The sequence below is a fragment of the Panulirus ornatus genome, chromosome 19 (assembly GCF_036320965.1).
Source record: "Panulirus ornatus isolate Po-2019 chromosome 19, ASM3632096v1, whole genome shotgun sequence".
NCBI classification, from domain to species: domain Eukaryota; kingdom Metazoa; phylum Arthropoda; class Malacostraca; order Decapoda; family Palinuridae; genus Panulirus; species Panulirus ornatus.
In genome coordinates, this window is record NC_092242.1 from 35,617,333 (window position 1) to 35,632,798 (window position 15,466).

A 15,466-nucleotide genomic window follows, 5' to 3' on the forward strand; every position below is an offset into this window, starting at 1 on the left:
TATATATATATATATATTTTTTGTCATTTATTTATTTGCTATATTTATCATACTTTGTACCTGTGTCCCGCGTTAACGAGATACCGCAAGGAAACAGACGAAAGAACGGCCCAACCCACCCACATACAGATGTATATACATACACGTCCACACACGCACAAATACATACCTATATATCTCAATGTATACTCAAATATAAACAGACACGTATACATATATAAACATGTACATAATTCATACTGTCTACCCTTAAGCATTCCCGTCGCCACCCCGCTACACATGAATTAACACCCCCTCCACATGCATGTGCGCGAGGTAGCGCTAAGAAAAGACAACAAAGGCCACATTCACTCACACTCAGTCTCTAGCTGTCATGTATAATGCACTGAAACCAAAGCTCCCACTCCCTCTTTTGCTATCTCAACCACCTTTTTTTTTTTACCACACAATTGTCTTACCCTATCATTACTTACTCGATCAAACCATCTCACACAGCATATTGTACCCAAACATCTCATTTCCAGCACATCTACTCTCCTCCGCACAACTCTATCAATAGCCCACGCCTTGCAACCATATAACATTGTTGGAACCACTATTCCTTCTAGCATACCCATTTTTGCTTTTCAAGATTACCTTCTCGACTTTAACACATTCTTCAACGCTCCCAGAACTTTCGCCCCCTCCCCCACCCTCTCATTCACTTCCGCTTCCATGGTTCCATCCGCTGCAAAACCCGCTCCCAGATATCTAAAACACTTCACTTCATTCAGTTTTTCTCCATTCAACTTTACCTCCCAATTGACGTGTCCCTCAATCCTACTGTACCTAATAACCTTGTTCGTATTCACATTTACTCTCAGCTTTCTCCTTTCACACATTTTACCAAACTCAGTCACCAGCTTCTGCAGTTTCTCACACGAAACAGCCACCAGCGCTGTATTATCAGCGAACAACAACTAACTCACTTCCCAAGCTCTCTCACCCACAACAGACTGCATACTTGAACCTCTTTCCAAAACTCTTGCATTCTTCTCCCTAACAACCCCATGCATAAACAAATTTAACAACCATGGAGACATCACGCACCCCTGCCGCAAACCAACATTCACTGAGAACCAATCCTCGATAAAAGCTTTTCACTGCTTCTAACAACTTGCCTCCACAGAACATCTCTATCAACTTTATCATATGCCTTCTCCAGATTCATAAATGCTACATACAAGTCCATTTGCTTTTCAAAGTATTTCTCACACACTTTATTCAAAGCAAACGCCTGATCCGCACATCCTCTACCACTTCTCAAACCACAGCGCTCTTCCCCAGTCTGATGATCCGTACGTGCTTTCACCCTCTCAATCAATACCCTCACATGGAATTTCCCAGGAATGCTCAACAAACTTATACGTCTGTAATTTGAGCACTCACTACTATCCCCTTTGTCTTTGAGCAATGGCACTATGGACGCATTCCGCTCGTCCTCAGGCCCCTCATCAAATAACCTTACCAACCAGTCAACGCTAGACCCCCTTTTTTAATAAATTCCACTGCAATACCATCCAAACCCGCTGCCTTGCCAGCTTTCATCTTCCACAAAGCTTTTGCTACTTCTCTTTTTACCAAATCATCCTCCCTATCCTTCTCTCTTTGCACACCACCTGGACCAAAACACCCTATTTCTGCCACTTTTCATCCAACACATTCAACAAACCTTCTCCTTCTCACATCACCACTACTTGTTATCACCTCCCCGTGAGCCACCTTCACTCATGTTCCCACTTGTATCCTTATCTTATGCATTTTATTTACCTCCTTCCAAAACGCCTTTCTATTCTTTCTAATATTTAATGATAGTCTCTCACCCCAATTCCTATTTGCCCTCGTTTTCGCCTTTTGCACCATTCTCTTGTCCTCATGCCTCTTTCTTTCATACATCTTCCAGTCATTTGCATTTTTTCCTTGCAAAAATCGTCCAAATGCATATCTCTTCTCTTCACTGATAGCCTTACTTCTTCATCCCACCACTCACCACTCACCACTCACTACCCTTTCTAATCTGCCCACCTCCCACGATTCTGATGCCACAAGCATCTTTTGCATAAGCCATCACTGCTTCCTCAAATACATCCCATTCCTCCCCCACTCCTGTTTCCTCCTTTGTTGTCACCCTTTTTCATTCTGTACTCAGTCTCTCCTGGTACTTTCTCACACAAGTCTCATTCCCAGGCTCACTTACTATTACCACTCTCTTCTTTTCTGAAATCATCTACAAATCTTCACTTTCACCTCCATAATATAATGATCAGACATCTCTCCAGTTGCATCTCTCAGCATATTGATGTCCAAAAGTCTCTCTTTCGCGCGCCTATCAATTACCACGTAATTCAGTAACCCTCTCTGGCCATCTCTTCTACTTACATACGTATACTTATGAATATCCCTCTAATTTAACCAGTTATTTCCAATCACCAGTCCTTTTTCAGCACATAAATCCACAAGCTCTACAACATTTCAATTTACAACACTGAACACCCCATGGACACCAATTATTCCCTCAACTGCCACATTACTCATCTTTGCATTCAAATCACCCATCACTATAACCCGGTCTCATGCATCAAAACTACTAACACACTCACTCAGCTGCTCCCAAAACACTTGCCTCTCATGATCTTTCTTTTCAAGCCCAGGTGCATATGCACCAATAATCCCATCTCTCTCCATCCACTTTCAGTTTTATCCATATCAATCTAGACTTTACTAACTTACACTCTATCACAAACTCCCACCACTCCTGTTTCAGGAGTAGTGCTACTCCTTCCCTTGCTCTTGCCCTCTCAGTAACTCCTGAATTTACTCCCAAGACATTCCCAAACCACTCTTTCCCTTTACCCCTGATCTTCGTTTCACTCAGAACCAAAACCTCCAGGTTCCTTTCCTCAAACATACTACCTATCTCTCCTTTTTTCTCATCTTGGTTACATCCACAAACGTTTAGACACCTCAATCTGAGCCTTCGAGGAGGATGAGCACTCCCCGCGTGACTCCTTATGTTTCCCATTTTATTATTATTACTATTATTATCATTATTATTATTATTATTTTTATTATTATTATTATTATTATTATTATTATTATTATTATTATTATTATTATTATTATTATTATTATTATCATCATTATTATAGTTGTTATTATTATTATTATTATTATTATTATTATTATTATTATTATTATTATTATTATTATTATTATTATCATTATTATTACTATCATTATTATTATCATTATCATTATTATCATTATTATTATTATTATTATTATTATTATTATTATTATTATTATTATTATTATTATTATTATTATTATCATTGTTATTATTTTTATTATTATTATTATTACTATTATTATCATTATTATTATTATTATTATTATTATTATCATTATTATTATTATTATTATTATTACTATTATTATTATTATTATTATTATTATTATTATTATTATTATTATTATTATTATTACTATTATCATCATTATCATTATCATTGTTATTATCATTATTATCATTATCATTTTTTTTTTTTTATACTTTGTCGCTGTCTCCCGCGTTTGCGAGGTAGCGCAAGGAAACAGACGAAAGAAATGGCCCAACCCCCCCCCCCCCATACACATGTATATACATACGTCCACACACGCAAATATACATACCTACACAGCTTTCCATGGTTTACCCCAGACGCTTCACATGCCTTGATTCAATCAACTGACAGCACGTCAACCCCGGTATACCACATCGCTCCAATTCACTCTATTCCTTGCCCTCCTTTCACCCTCCTGCATGTTCAGGCCCCGATCACACAAAATCTTTTTCACTCCATCTTTCCACCTCCAATTTGGTCTCCCTCTTCTCCTCGTTCCCTCCACCTCCGACACATATATCCTCTTGGTCAATCTTTCCTCACTCATTCTCTCCATGTGCTAAAACCACTTCAAAACACCCTCTTCTGCTCTCTCAACCACGCTCTTTTTATTTCCACACATCTCTCTTACCCTTACGTTACTCACTCGATCAAACCACCTCACACCACACATTGTCCTCAAACATCTCATTTCCAGCACATCCATCCTCCTGCGCACAACTCTATCCATAGCCCACGCCTCGCAACCATACAACATTGTTGGAACCACTATTCCTTCAAACATACCCATTTTTGCTTTCCGAGATAATGTTCTCGACTTCCACACATTCTTCAAGGCTCCCAGAATTTTCGCCCCCTCCCCCACCCTATGATCCACTTCCGCTTCCATGGTTCCATCCGCTGCCAGATCCACTCCCAGATATCTAAAACATTTCACTTCCTTCCAATTTTTCTCCATTCAAACTCACCTCCCAATTGACTTGACCCTCAACCCTACTGTACCTAATAACCTTGCTCTTATTCACATTTACTCTTAACTTTCTTCTTCCACACACTTTACCAAACTCAGTCACCAGCTTCTGCAGTTTCTCACATGAATCAGCCACCAGCGCTGTATCATCAGCGAACAACAACTGACTCACTTCCCAAGCTCTCTCATCCCCAACAGACTTCATACTTACCCCTCTTTCCAAAACTCTTGCATTTACCTCCCTAACAACCCCATCCATAAACAAATTAAACAACCATGGAGACATCACACACCCCTGCCGCAAACCTACATTCACTGAGAACCAATCACTTTCCTCTCTTCCTACACGTACACATGCCTTACATCCTCGATAAAAACTTTTCACTGCTTCTAACAACTTTCCTCCCACACCATATATTCTTAATACCTTCCACAGAGCATCTCTTTAAACTCTATCATATGCCTTCTCCAGATCCATAAATGCTACATACAAATCCATTTGCTTTTCTAAGTATTTCTCACATACATTCTTCAAAGCAAACACCTGATCCACACATCCTCTACCACTTCTGAAACCACACTGCTCTTCCCCAATCTGATGCTCTGTACATGCCTTCACCCTCTCAATCAATACCCTCCCATATAATTTACCAGGAATACTCAACAAACTTATACCTCTGTAATTTGAGCACTCACTCCTATCCCCTTTGCATTTGTACAATGGCACTATGCACGCATTCCGCCAATCCTCAGGCACCTCACCATGAGTCATACATACATTAAATAACCTTACCAACCAGTCAATAATACAGTCACCCCCTTTTTTAATAAATTCCACTGCAATACCATCCAAACCTGCTGCCTTGCCTGCTTTCATCTTCCGCAAAGCTTTCACTACCTCTTCTCTGTTTACCAAATAATTTTCCCTAACCCTCTCACTTTGCACACCACCTCGACCAAAACACCCTATATCTGCCACTCTATCATCAAACACATTCAACAAACCTTCAAAATACTCACTCCATCTCCTTCTCACATCACCACTACTTGTTATCACCTCCCCATTTGCGCCCTTCACTGAAGTTCCCATTTGCTCCCTTGTCTTACGCACTTTATTTACCTCCTTCCAGAACATCTTTTTATTCTCCCTAAAATTTAATGATACTCTCTCACCCCAACTCTCATTTGCCCTTTTTTTCACCTCTTGCACCTTTCTCTTGACATCCTGTCTCTTTCTTTTATACATCTCCCACTCAATTGCATTTTTTCCCTGCAAAAATCGTCCAAATGCCTCTCTCTTCTCTTTCACTAATACTCTTACTTCTTCATCCCACCACTCACTACCCTTTCTAATCAACCCACCTCCCACTCTTCTCATGCCACAAGCATCTTTTGTGCAATCCATCACTGCTTCCCTAAATACATCCCATTCCTCCCCCACTCCCCTTACTTCCATTGTTCTCACCTTTTTCCATTCTGTACTCAGTCTCTCCTGGTACTTCCTCACACAGGTCTCCTTCCCAAGCTCACTTACTCTCACCACCCTCTTCACCCCAACATTCACTCTTCTTTTCTGAAAACCCATACAAATCTTCACCTTAGCCTCCACAAGATAATGATCAGACATCCCTCCAGTTGCACCTCTCAGCACATTAACATCCAAAAGTCTCTCTTTCGCACGCCTGTCAATTAACACGTAATTGACATTATAATTATCATTATCATTAATATAATTATTATTATTGTTATTATTATTATTATTATCATTATTATTATTATTATTGTTATTATTATTATTATTATTATTATTATTATTATTATTATTATTATTATTATTATTATTATTATTATAATTATTATCATTATCATCATCATCATTATTATTATCATTATCATTATTATTATTATCATTATTATTACTTTTATTATTATCATTATTGTTATTATTTTCGTTATTATTATTGTTATTATTATCATTATTATTGTTATTATATTTATTATTATCATTATCATTATTATTATTATTATTATTATTATTATCATCATTATTATTATCATTATTATTATTATCATTATTATTATTATCATTACCATCATTATCACTATTACCATTACTATCATCATTTATATTTCTTTATTAAACTTAGTCGCTGTCTCCCGCGGTAGGGAGTTAGCACACTGAAACACGAAAGAATGGCCCAACCCACTCACATAAACATATATCTACATAAACGCCCGAACACGCACACATATGTACCTATACTTTTCAACGTATACATACATATACATACACAGCCTTATACATATATACACATGTACATATTCATGCTTCCTGCCTTCATCCATTTTCGTCGCCACCCTGCCACACATGAAACAGCAACCCCTCCCTCCCTCGCTAAATAGGAAAAGACAACGAAGGCCACATTCGTCAACACTCAGTCTCTAGCTGTCATTTGTAATGCACCGGAATCACAGCTCCCTCTCCAAATCCAGGCTCAACAAAACTTTTCGTGGTTTACCCCAGACGCTTCACATGACCTGGTTCATTCCACTGACAGCATGTCGATCCCCTGTATACCACATCGTTCTAATGCACTCTATTCCTTGCACGCCTTTCACCCTCCAGTATGTTCGGGCCCCGATCGCTCCGAAATCTTTTTCACTCCATCCTTCCACCTTCAATTTGGTCTCCCACTTCTCCTCGTTCAGTTCACCTTCGACATATATATCCTTTTCGTCAATCTTCCCTCACTCATTCTCTCCATGTGACTAAACCATTTCAATACACCTACTTTTGCTATCACCACCACATTCTTTTTATTACCACACATCTCTCTTCCCTTTCATTACTTACTAGATCAAACCACCTTACACCACATATTGATCTCAAACATTTAATTTCCAACACATCAACCCTCCTCCGCACAGTCCTTTCCACATCTCACTCCTCGCAGCCCTATAACATTGTTGGAATCACTATTCCTTCAAACATACCTATTTTCGCTCTCCGAAATAATGTTCTCGCCTCCCACGCATACTTCAGCGCCCAGATCTTTTGCCTGCTCCCCCATCCTGTGGCTCAATTCCGCTTCCATGGTTCCATCCGCTGCTAAATCCACTCCCAGATATCTAAAACACTTCACTTCCTCCAGTTTTCCTCCATTCAAAATTACCTCCCAATTAACTTGTCTCTCATCCCTACTGACCCTAATAACCTTGCTTTTATTCACATTTCCTTTCAAATTTCTTCTTTCACACATTTATTTGACTCAGTCACCAACTTCTGCAGTTTCTCACTCGAATCAGCCACCAGCGCTGTATCATTAGTGAACAACAACTGACTCACTTCTTAAGCTCTCTTCCACAACAGACTGCATACATACCCCTCTCTCCAAGACTCTTGCATTCACCTCCCTAACAACCCTATTAATATACAAATTAAACAACCATGCAGACATCACGAACCCCTGCCATAAACTGACATTCACTAGGAACCAATCACTTTCCTCTCTTCCTACTCCTACACATGCCTTACATCCTTGATAAAAACTTTCCTTTGCTTCTCGCAACTTATCTCCCACACGATATATACCCTTAAAATCTTTCACAAAGTATCTCTATTAACTCTATCATATACTTTCTCCAGATGCATAAATGCTACATTCAGATCTATCTGTTTTTCTAAGTATTTCTCACATACATTCTTCAAAGCAAACACCTGATCCACACATCCTCTACCACTTCTAAACCCACACCAGTCTTCCCAGTCTGATGCTCTGTACATGCCATTACCCTCTCAGTCTATACCCTCCCATATGATTTCCCAGGAATACTCAACAAACGTATACCTCCACAATTAGAGCACTTACCTTTATCCACTTTGCCTTTGTACAATGCCACTATGCATGCATTACGCCAGTTCTTAGGCCCTTCACCATGAACCATACATACAATGAATATTCTTGCTAACCAGTGAATAACACAGTCACTTACTCTCACCACTCTCTTCACCCCAACAAAGGTGAGTAATGTGGCAGTTGAGGGTATAATTGGTGTACATGGGGTGTTCAGTGTGGTAAATGGAAATGGTGAAGAGCTTGTAGATTTGTGTGCTGAAACAGGAATGGTGATTGGGAAAACCTGGTTTAGAATTATATACATAAATGTACGTATATAAGTAGGAGAGATGGCCAGAGAGCGTTACTGGATTCTGTGTTAATTGATAGGCGCGTGAAAGAGAGACTCTTGGATGTTAATGTGCAGAGAGGGGCAATTGCTGTGATGTTTGATCATTATCTTGTGAAGGCGGTTGAGATTTGTAGAGGTTATCAGAATCTATTATTATGAAATTATTATCATTATTATTATTATTATTATTATTATTATTATTATTATTATTATTATTATTATTATTATTATTATTGTTATTATTATTATCATTATTATCGTTGTTATTATATCTATTATCATTGTTAGTGCTATCATTATTATCATCCTTATTATCATCATTATCATTATTATCATTATCATCATTATTATTACTATTATCGTTTTTATTATTATTATTATTATTATTATTATTATTATTATTATTATTATTATTATTATTATTATTATTATTATTATTATTATAATTATTATCATTATTATTACTATTATTATTATTATTATTATTATTATATTATTATTATTATTATTATTATTATTATTATTATTATCATTATTATTATTATTACTATCATCATCATCATCATTATCATCTTCATTATTACTGTCTATTTGACAGATGGATGAGCAAGAAAGTAGATATTTTAAGTGTATTCATTTTGTAATTCTCTAATATCTCAATATTGCCATCATCTTAATAGAAGGGAGGTGTAACAGCGATATTAGACACCACATTACCACCCACAATATTTAAACTATATTTATGCACGAAGACAGCAACATAAACAGCAGACACAGACCTTTTCCAAGACCGAAGCCGAGGCAAGTTTTCAACTTTTCCTTCGTGTTTAGGAGGAACCTGGTAATTACAGAGATCCTAACAAGGAAACTTCTTCGATTGTTCCCTGCGGCGCGACGCCATAACAAGTTGTTTAATGTAAAAGTTAAGATGTGAGTAGAAATCATGCTGATATAATATGAGCAGGGTGACTGTTGTGAGTAGCATTCATACTGGTATGATATGCGCAGGGTGACTGTTGTTAGTAGCATTCATACTAGTGTGATATGTGCAAGGTGACTGTTGTGAGACGTATTCATTCTAGCATGGAAGATACAGGATCAGTGTTGTGGATAATATTCATGTTAGTATGGTAAGTGCAGGGTGAATGATATAAGTAACATCCATGTTAGTATGGTATATATAGGGTGACTGGTGTTAGTAGCATTCATGCTGGTATGATACATGTAGGTAACTTTTGTGAGTAGCGCTCATCTAAGTATGGTACATGCAGGGCGACTGTTCAGATGTTAGTTGTTTTGTTTGGGTTAGTAAGCCAAGTGAGAGATTCATGGCCAGTGGTAGGTAAATGAATATCAAGTGGTGAAAGCCTAAAGAAGATGAAATGTAAGACGGCTGGGCTAGATGGTATTGCAAGTGAATCTCTTAAGAAAGGGGGCGACTGCGTCGTTAACTGGTTATTTAGAATTTTCATTGCATGTATAGATCATGGTGAATTGCCGGAAGTTTGGTGGAAAGCATATATACTACCACTGTATAGAAGCAAGTGGGAAAATGTAAGTGTTCAAACTACAGATAAATCTATGTGTTGAGTGTACTTGGTGAATTGTCTGGTAGTGTGGTAATAAGTGTTATTTCCTAATTAATTACGTCTAAAAAATATAGGAAATGGCCATTACTCCCTTCAAACTTTGCTGTTGTGATCAGGAAAGTGATACTTTGAAATCTATATATTTTTGATAACATTCCAGATAGATACAGTGCTGAGTAGCTGATACAGAACTTAGAAGCTTCCAGTGTTATGAATTATTGTATAAATATAAGAGCCTTAGCAAGTTCAGTTTAGATCTAGCTGCTTAAGTAGATACATATATATGCATTTTTTTGAGATGGCATCTAGAGGCTGCAATCATCCGGCAGACACATTTTGTCATGTCTTCGGCCAATCTATCAAAACAAGAGTGAAACAGTACTACGTGGCTGCAGGTGCTAGGATGTGCGAGGCCCACAAGGCACATTTCGACATGACTGTCCCCCGGGATCAAGACAAATTCTGGGCGCCCCAGTTCACCTGCCAGCACTGGAAAAGAAACTCTGGAATGCAAGATAGACAATTGTTGCTCGTTTGGATGACGGAATTTTGTTACAAATTTTTCTAGAATATCTGAAATTTAAAAAATAATTTATCTTATTTTCTATTTCTTTCAATGTTATTGAAAAAACATGTATCAAATGTGGAATATGTCGAGAACACATCTTACGCATTAGCCATGGTTGAAATAAATGATTTAGGAAACATAGATTGTTCACATAATTACAAAATTATATTGTTCTTTTATAGGATGGTACAGAGGAGAACAGAGAGCTATGGAGTTCGCCATCCCAAGAATTTGGCGAGAACCCACTGACCACTCAAGCCATTGCTACTTCTGCTTGGTGGACCCTTCCAACGTCGGACTGGCAAGACTGCTCCTGCTGTCACGTATTGGGACCTTCCATTATCCACTGACCTGGTGCCACACGGCCCTGGCCTACCCGTACCCACTCCTCCGGAGAGAGCGCAGCCGTCGTCAGAACAGACCAGCATGTCAAAGGGGAAGGAAGACATTATAGATTCAGATTACAATTTCAGAGTTGTAGCTGAGGAGAGAAATCCATACTAAACCAAAAAGACCTCAACGACTTGATCAGAGATCTTGGTCTCACAAAGTCCAATGCCGAGCCTTTGACGTCTAGGCTCAAGCGGTGGAACTTGTTGGATGAAAGTGCGCAAAGTTAGATCAGACGGAGCGTAACCCAGGATTTTCCAGCTTCACCTGTCAAGATGGGCTTTGTAACCCGAAAGAGTGGAGCCTTGAATTTGATGATAACAGCTAGGAGATCAATGGAGACTTCAAATGGTGTCATTCCTGATGGCTTTCTAAGGCAGTGTTACCAAGTTTCCCTGCTATCTTTGCCTATGGGGCAGCACGGACACTGCGGCGCACTACCACAGGCGGGACTGCGTCAGTGGACCGAATTCTCTACGGAGATGAACAACGCCGAGTGGGAACCACTGGAGGACCCTCGAAAGATGTTGTTGCCACCACTGCACATAAAACTAGGCTTTATGAAACAATTTGTTACAGCTGTAGAGAAGGAGACTTCTTCCCTAACCTGTATGAGGCAAAGGTCAAAGCTGGTGTCTTCGCTGGACCACACATAGAGAAGATCCTAGGTGCAAGGAAGCTCACTAGGAAGGAGAAAGCAGCTTGGTACAGCTTTGTAGCAGAGGTTCGGGGTTTTTTGGGTAATCACAAGGCCGAAAGCTATATGGAGCTGGTTGAGACTATGGTGAAGAACTACGGCAAAATGGGCTGCAGGATGTCCCTCAAACTCCCCATCGTTGACGCTCATCTTGATAAATACAAGGAGAACATGGGAGCAATGCGAGCGCTTCCACCAGGATGTACTGGACTTTGATCGCCGCTACCAAGGAATATATAACAAGTCCATGATAGAAGATTATATTTGGGGTCTGATTCGTGAAAGTAATTTACCGTATAATTGTATATATGAATCTCGAAAAACTAATCGCTTCTAAATCTTTTGTGATCACTTGTTTATCATTACTGTAAATACACGTTACTTTTCGTTCATGTCTTGTTGTTTTTCTGACTTTATGTTAATAAGAATGTGCAAATTCGGCCTTTGTCCAATTGGACATAGGTAAATTTCAAAACATCACTGTCCTGGTCACAAAAAAAAAGTTTGCAGGGAATAATAGCCTTTTTCTATACTTTTTACGCGTAAGTCTTTAGGAAATAACACTTACTACCCAGGAACAAAAGCTGTGTTACAGTGTTATCATCATTTCTATTATTTCTATTACAATATAATACCATGACGATTTTTATGAGTCTTCTGTAACATGAAGACTAATGTCAGGACGCCCACTGAAATGATGGAGTAAGAAGGTCGTCGACTGAACTATTCAAATCTACCCGTCCATTGACGAGGATGTAGCCCCACCGAAGATGACTTCTCATTTGCCTTGTTACTATACAACTCATGCAGAATATATATAAATATTCTTTCTTTCATACTGGTTCGATATTTCCCTCATTGAGATAAAATGAAATAAGATAAGATGTCTTTATTGTCAAATTGCATACATGATACAAAATATAATTCTTTATGGCTAGAAGCTCTATTCAAGGTTAAAACGTATAAGGATTATAGAATTTAATTATATAATATCACATAAAAGTACCACATGATATATCGCATGAAGAATCATCTATTGCACTCAGAAGATATATGACAGAGGAGTTAGAGTGTCTTTAGATGATTAAACAGTGGAATGCTTTTTGGTACAAAAGATTTCCTGAACCTATCGGTGCGCTGTGTAGGCAGTCTTCCTCCTGACCTTAGAAATAAATAGTGTCGGTGTAGAGGACGACAGGTCGCATCTTGCATGATCTTCTCCACCTGCTTCAGCGTACATTCCTGATATATCATATATAATGTTTTAGTGCTTGGACCCAATTTCCCAGCTTTCTTAAAAATTTTCTCAAGTTTATTTTTATCTTTACTGTTTAACTTGCCATACCAGGCAGTAATTGAAAAATATAAAATGGATTCTTCAGTTGGCCTATAAAAAAAGATTGATTATATATCTATTGCATTGTCAGTATGTAGACTATTTAAGATATGTACAAAGTGCAATCTTTGATTACATTTCTTATACACCATATCACTAATAGCACCACCTTTTAACTGGTCATATATGATAAAGCCTAGATACTTGTACTGACTCACTCTTTCTACATTTTCATCTTCATTTGTAATTAAGTCTGGTACATGTAGTTTTTTGTCCTAAAATCTATTATCATCTCTTTAGTTTTGTTTACGTTCAAGGGCAGATGATTTGTTTTACAGTATTCAGCAAAGCAACTATTGTTCTGAGGGTTTAATTATTGTATGTTAGTATAAGTAATTTTGTTTATCAAAGTGTAAACAAAATAAGTGTAAGTATTCTTAATATTGATACAAATCATGGAAGGACAAAACATATGTAAGAGACAAGAGAAAGTGCTATAAAGAATTTGTATAGAAACTGGAAGAAAGCCAAGGTCAAGCTCTTTCACAGAATGGCCATAGAGGAAGTATGTGATTGATACAAAGCTGTTGGTAAATATATAATGTAATCTGTACACATCTCAGTCATTTCAAATACATATGCTATATAATTGAGGCCAGTAGATTTGCCAAAGAGACAGAGAGAGATCTATGTATCAGGTATAAATTGTATCATTTATGTTACGAGAGAACCACTTTTATTTTTGATATCATGAATATAATCTTGTGGATTTTTATCTGTGTTTGGTATTTGACCAATGTAACAAGAAGGAAAAAGTAGGTAATTGATTACGGCCTTGTCTAGCCCAAATCTCTCTGTTAACAGAAGCTGTTATTTCGGATTTATATGTTTTAATGGGACTATGGGCTGATCAAACACCCTTTAATGTAAGGGGTGGAGGCAAGAACGTAACAATACAAGCTGAATAAAGTGGGGGATATAAAACATCCTTGGGGTGCACCTGTATTGGAAAAGAAATTATGTTGGAATAAATACTAGGTACAAACGAAGAAAACGCCTCTCGCTGACATCCACTCTTTATTCATCATGTATGATGTACGAAAACCAAAGATACGTATCCACAACTAAGCCCTACGGAACATAGCGTGGTTTCGCCGGCTGTTTCACACGTTCTGGTTCAGTCCACTGACAGCACGTTAACTCATCGCTCCCGTGCACGCCATTTCACCCCACTTTATGATCAGGCTTCGACCACGCAGAATGTCAGTCACTTCATTCTTCCCTCTCCAGTATAGTCTCTCCTTTTTTTCTTATCTCCTCCATTTTCGAAATTTGTATGCTCTATGTCAACCTTTCCTTCTAATGTTCAAACCATTTCAGCACACCCTCTTCTGCTTTCTCAACCATACTCTTCTTATTACCACACCTCTTTCTTACCCTATCATTACTCACTCGATCAACCCTTCTCACACCACGTATTGTCCTCAAACCTTTCATTTCTAACAAATCCACCCTCATGGGTACATTTCAATTTATAGACTACGCACTGAGTCCAAGCAATATCGATGGGATTCCAGTACCTTCAGACATTCCCCTTTTCGCTTTACCATATACAATTGACGTCACTTTCCTCACATTCGTCAAAGTCTCCAAAACCTTTGCCCTCATCCACCCTGACGTAGAAGGCGACTAAAGGGGACGGGAGTGGGGGGCTAGAAACCCTACCCTCCTTATATTCTAACTTTCTAAAAAGGGAAACAGAAGGAGTCACGCGGGGAGTGCTCATCCTCTTCTAAGGCTCAGATTGGGGTGTCTAAATGTGTGTGGATGTAACCAAGATGAGAAACAAGGAGAGATAAGTAGTTTATTTGAGGAAAGGATCCTGGATGTTTTGGCTGTGAGTGAAAGGAAGCTTAAGGGTAAAGGGGAACAGTGGATTGGGAATATCTTGAGAGTAAAGTCAGGCGTTAGTGAGAGGACAAGAGCAAGGGAAGGAGTAGCAGTACTCCTGAAACAGGAGTGGTGGGAGTATGTGATAGAGTGTAATCAAGTAAACTCTAGATTGATATGGGTAAAATTGAAAGTGGATGGAGAGAGATGGGTGATTATTGGTGCATATGCACCTGGGCATGAGAAGAAAGAGCATAAGAGGCAAGTGATTTGGGAGCAGCTGAGTGAGTGTGTTAGTAGTTTTGATGCACGAGACCGGGTTATAGTGATGGATGATTTAAATGCAAAGAAGAGTGATGTGCCAGTTGAAGGAATAACTGGTGTCTAAGGGGTGTTCAGTGTTGTAAATGAAAATG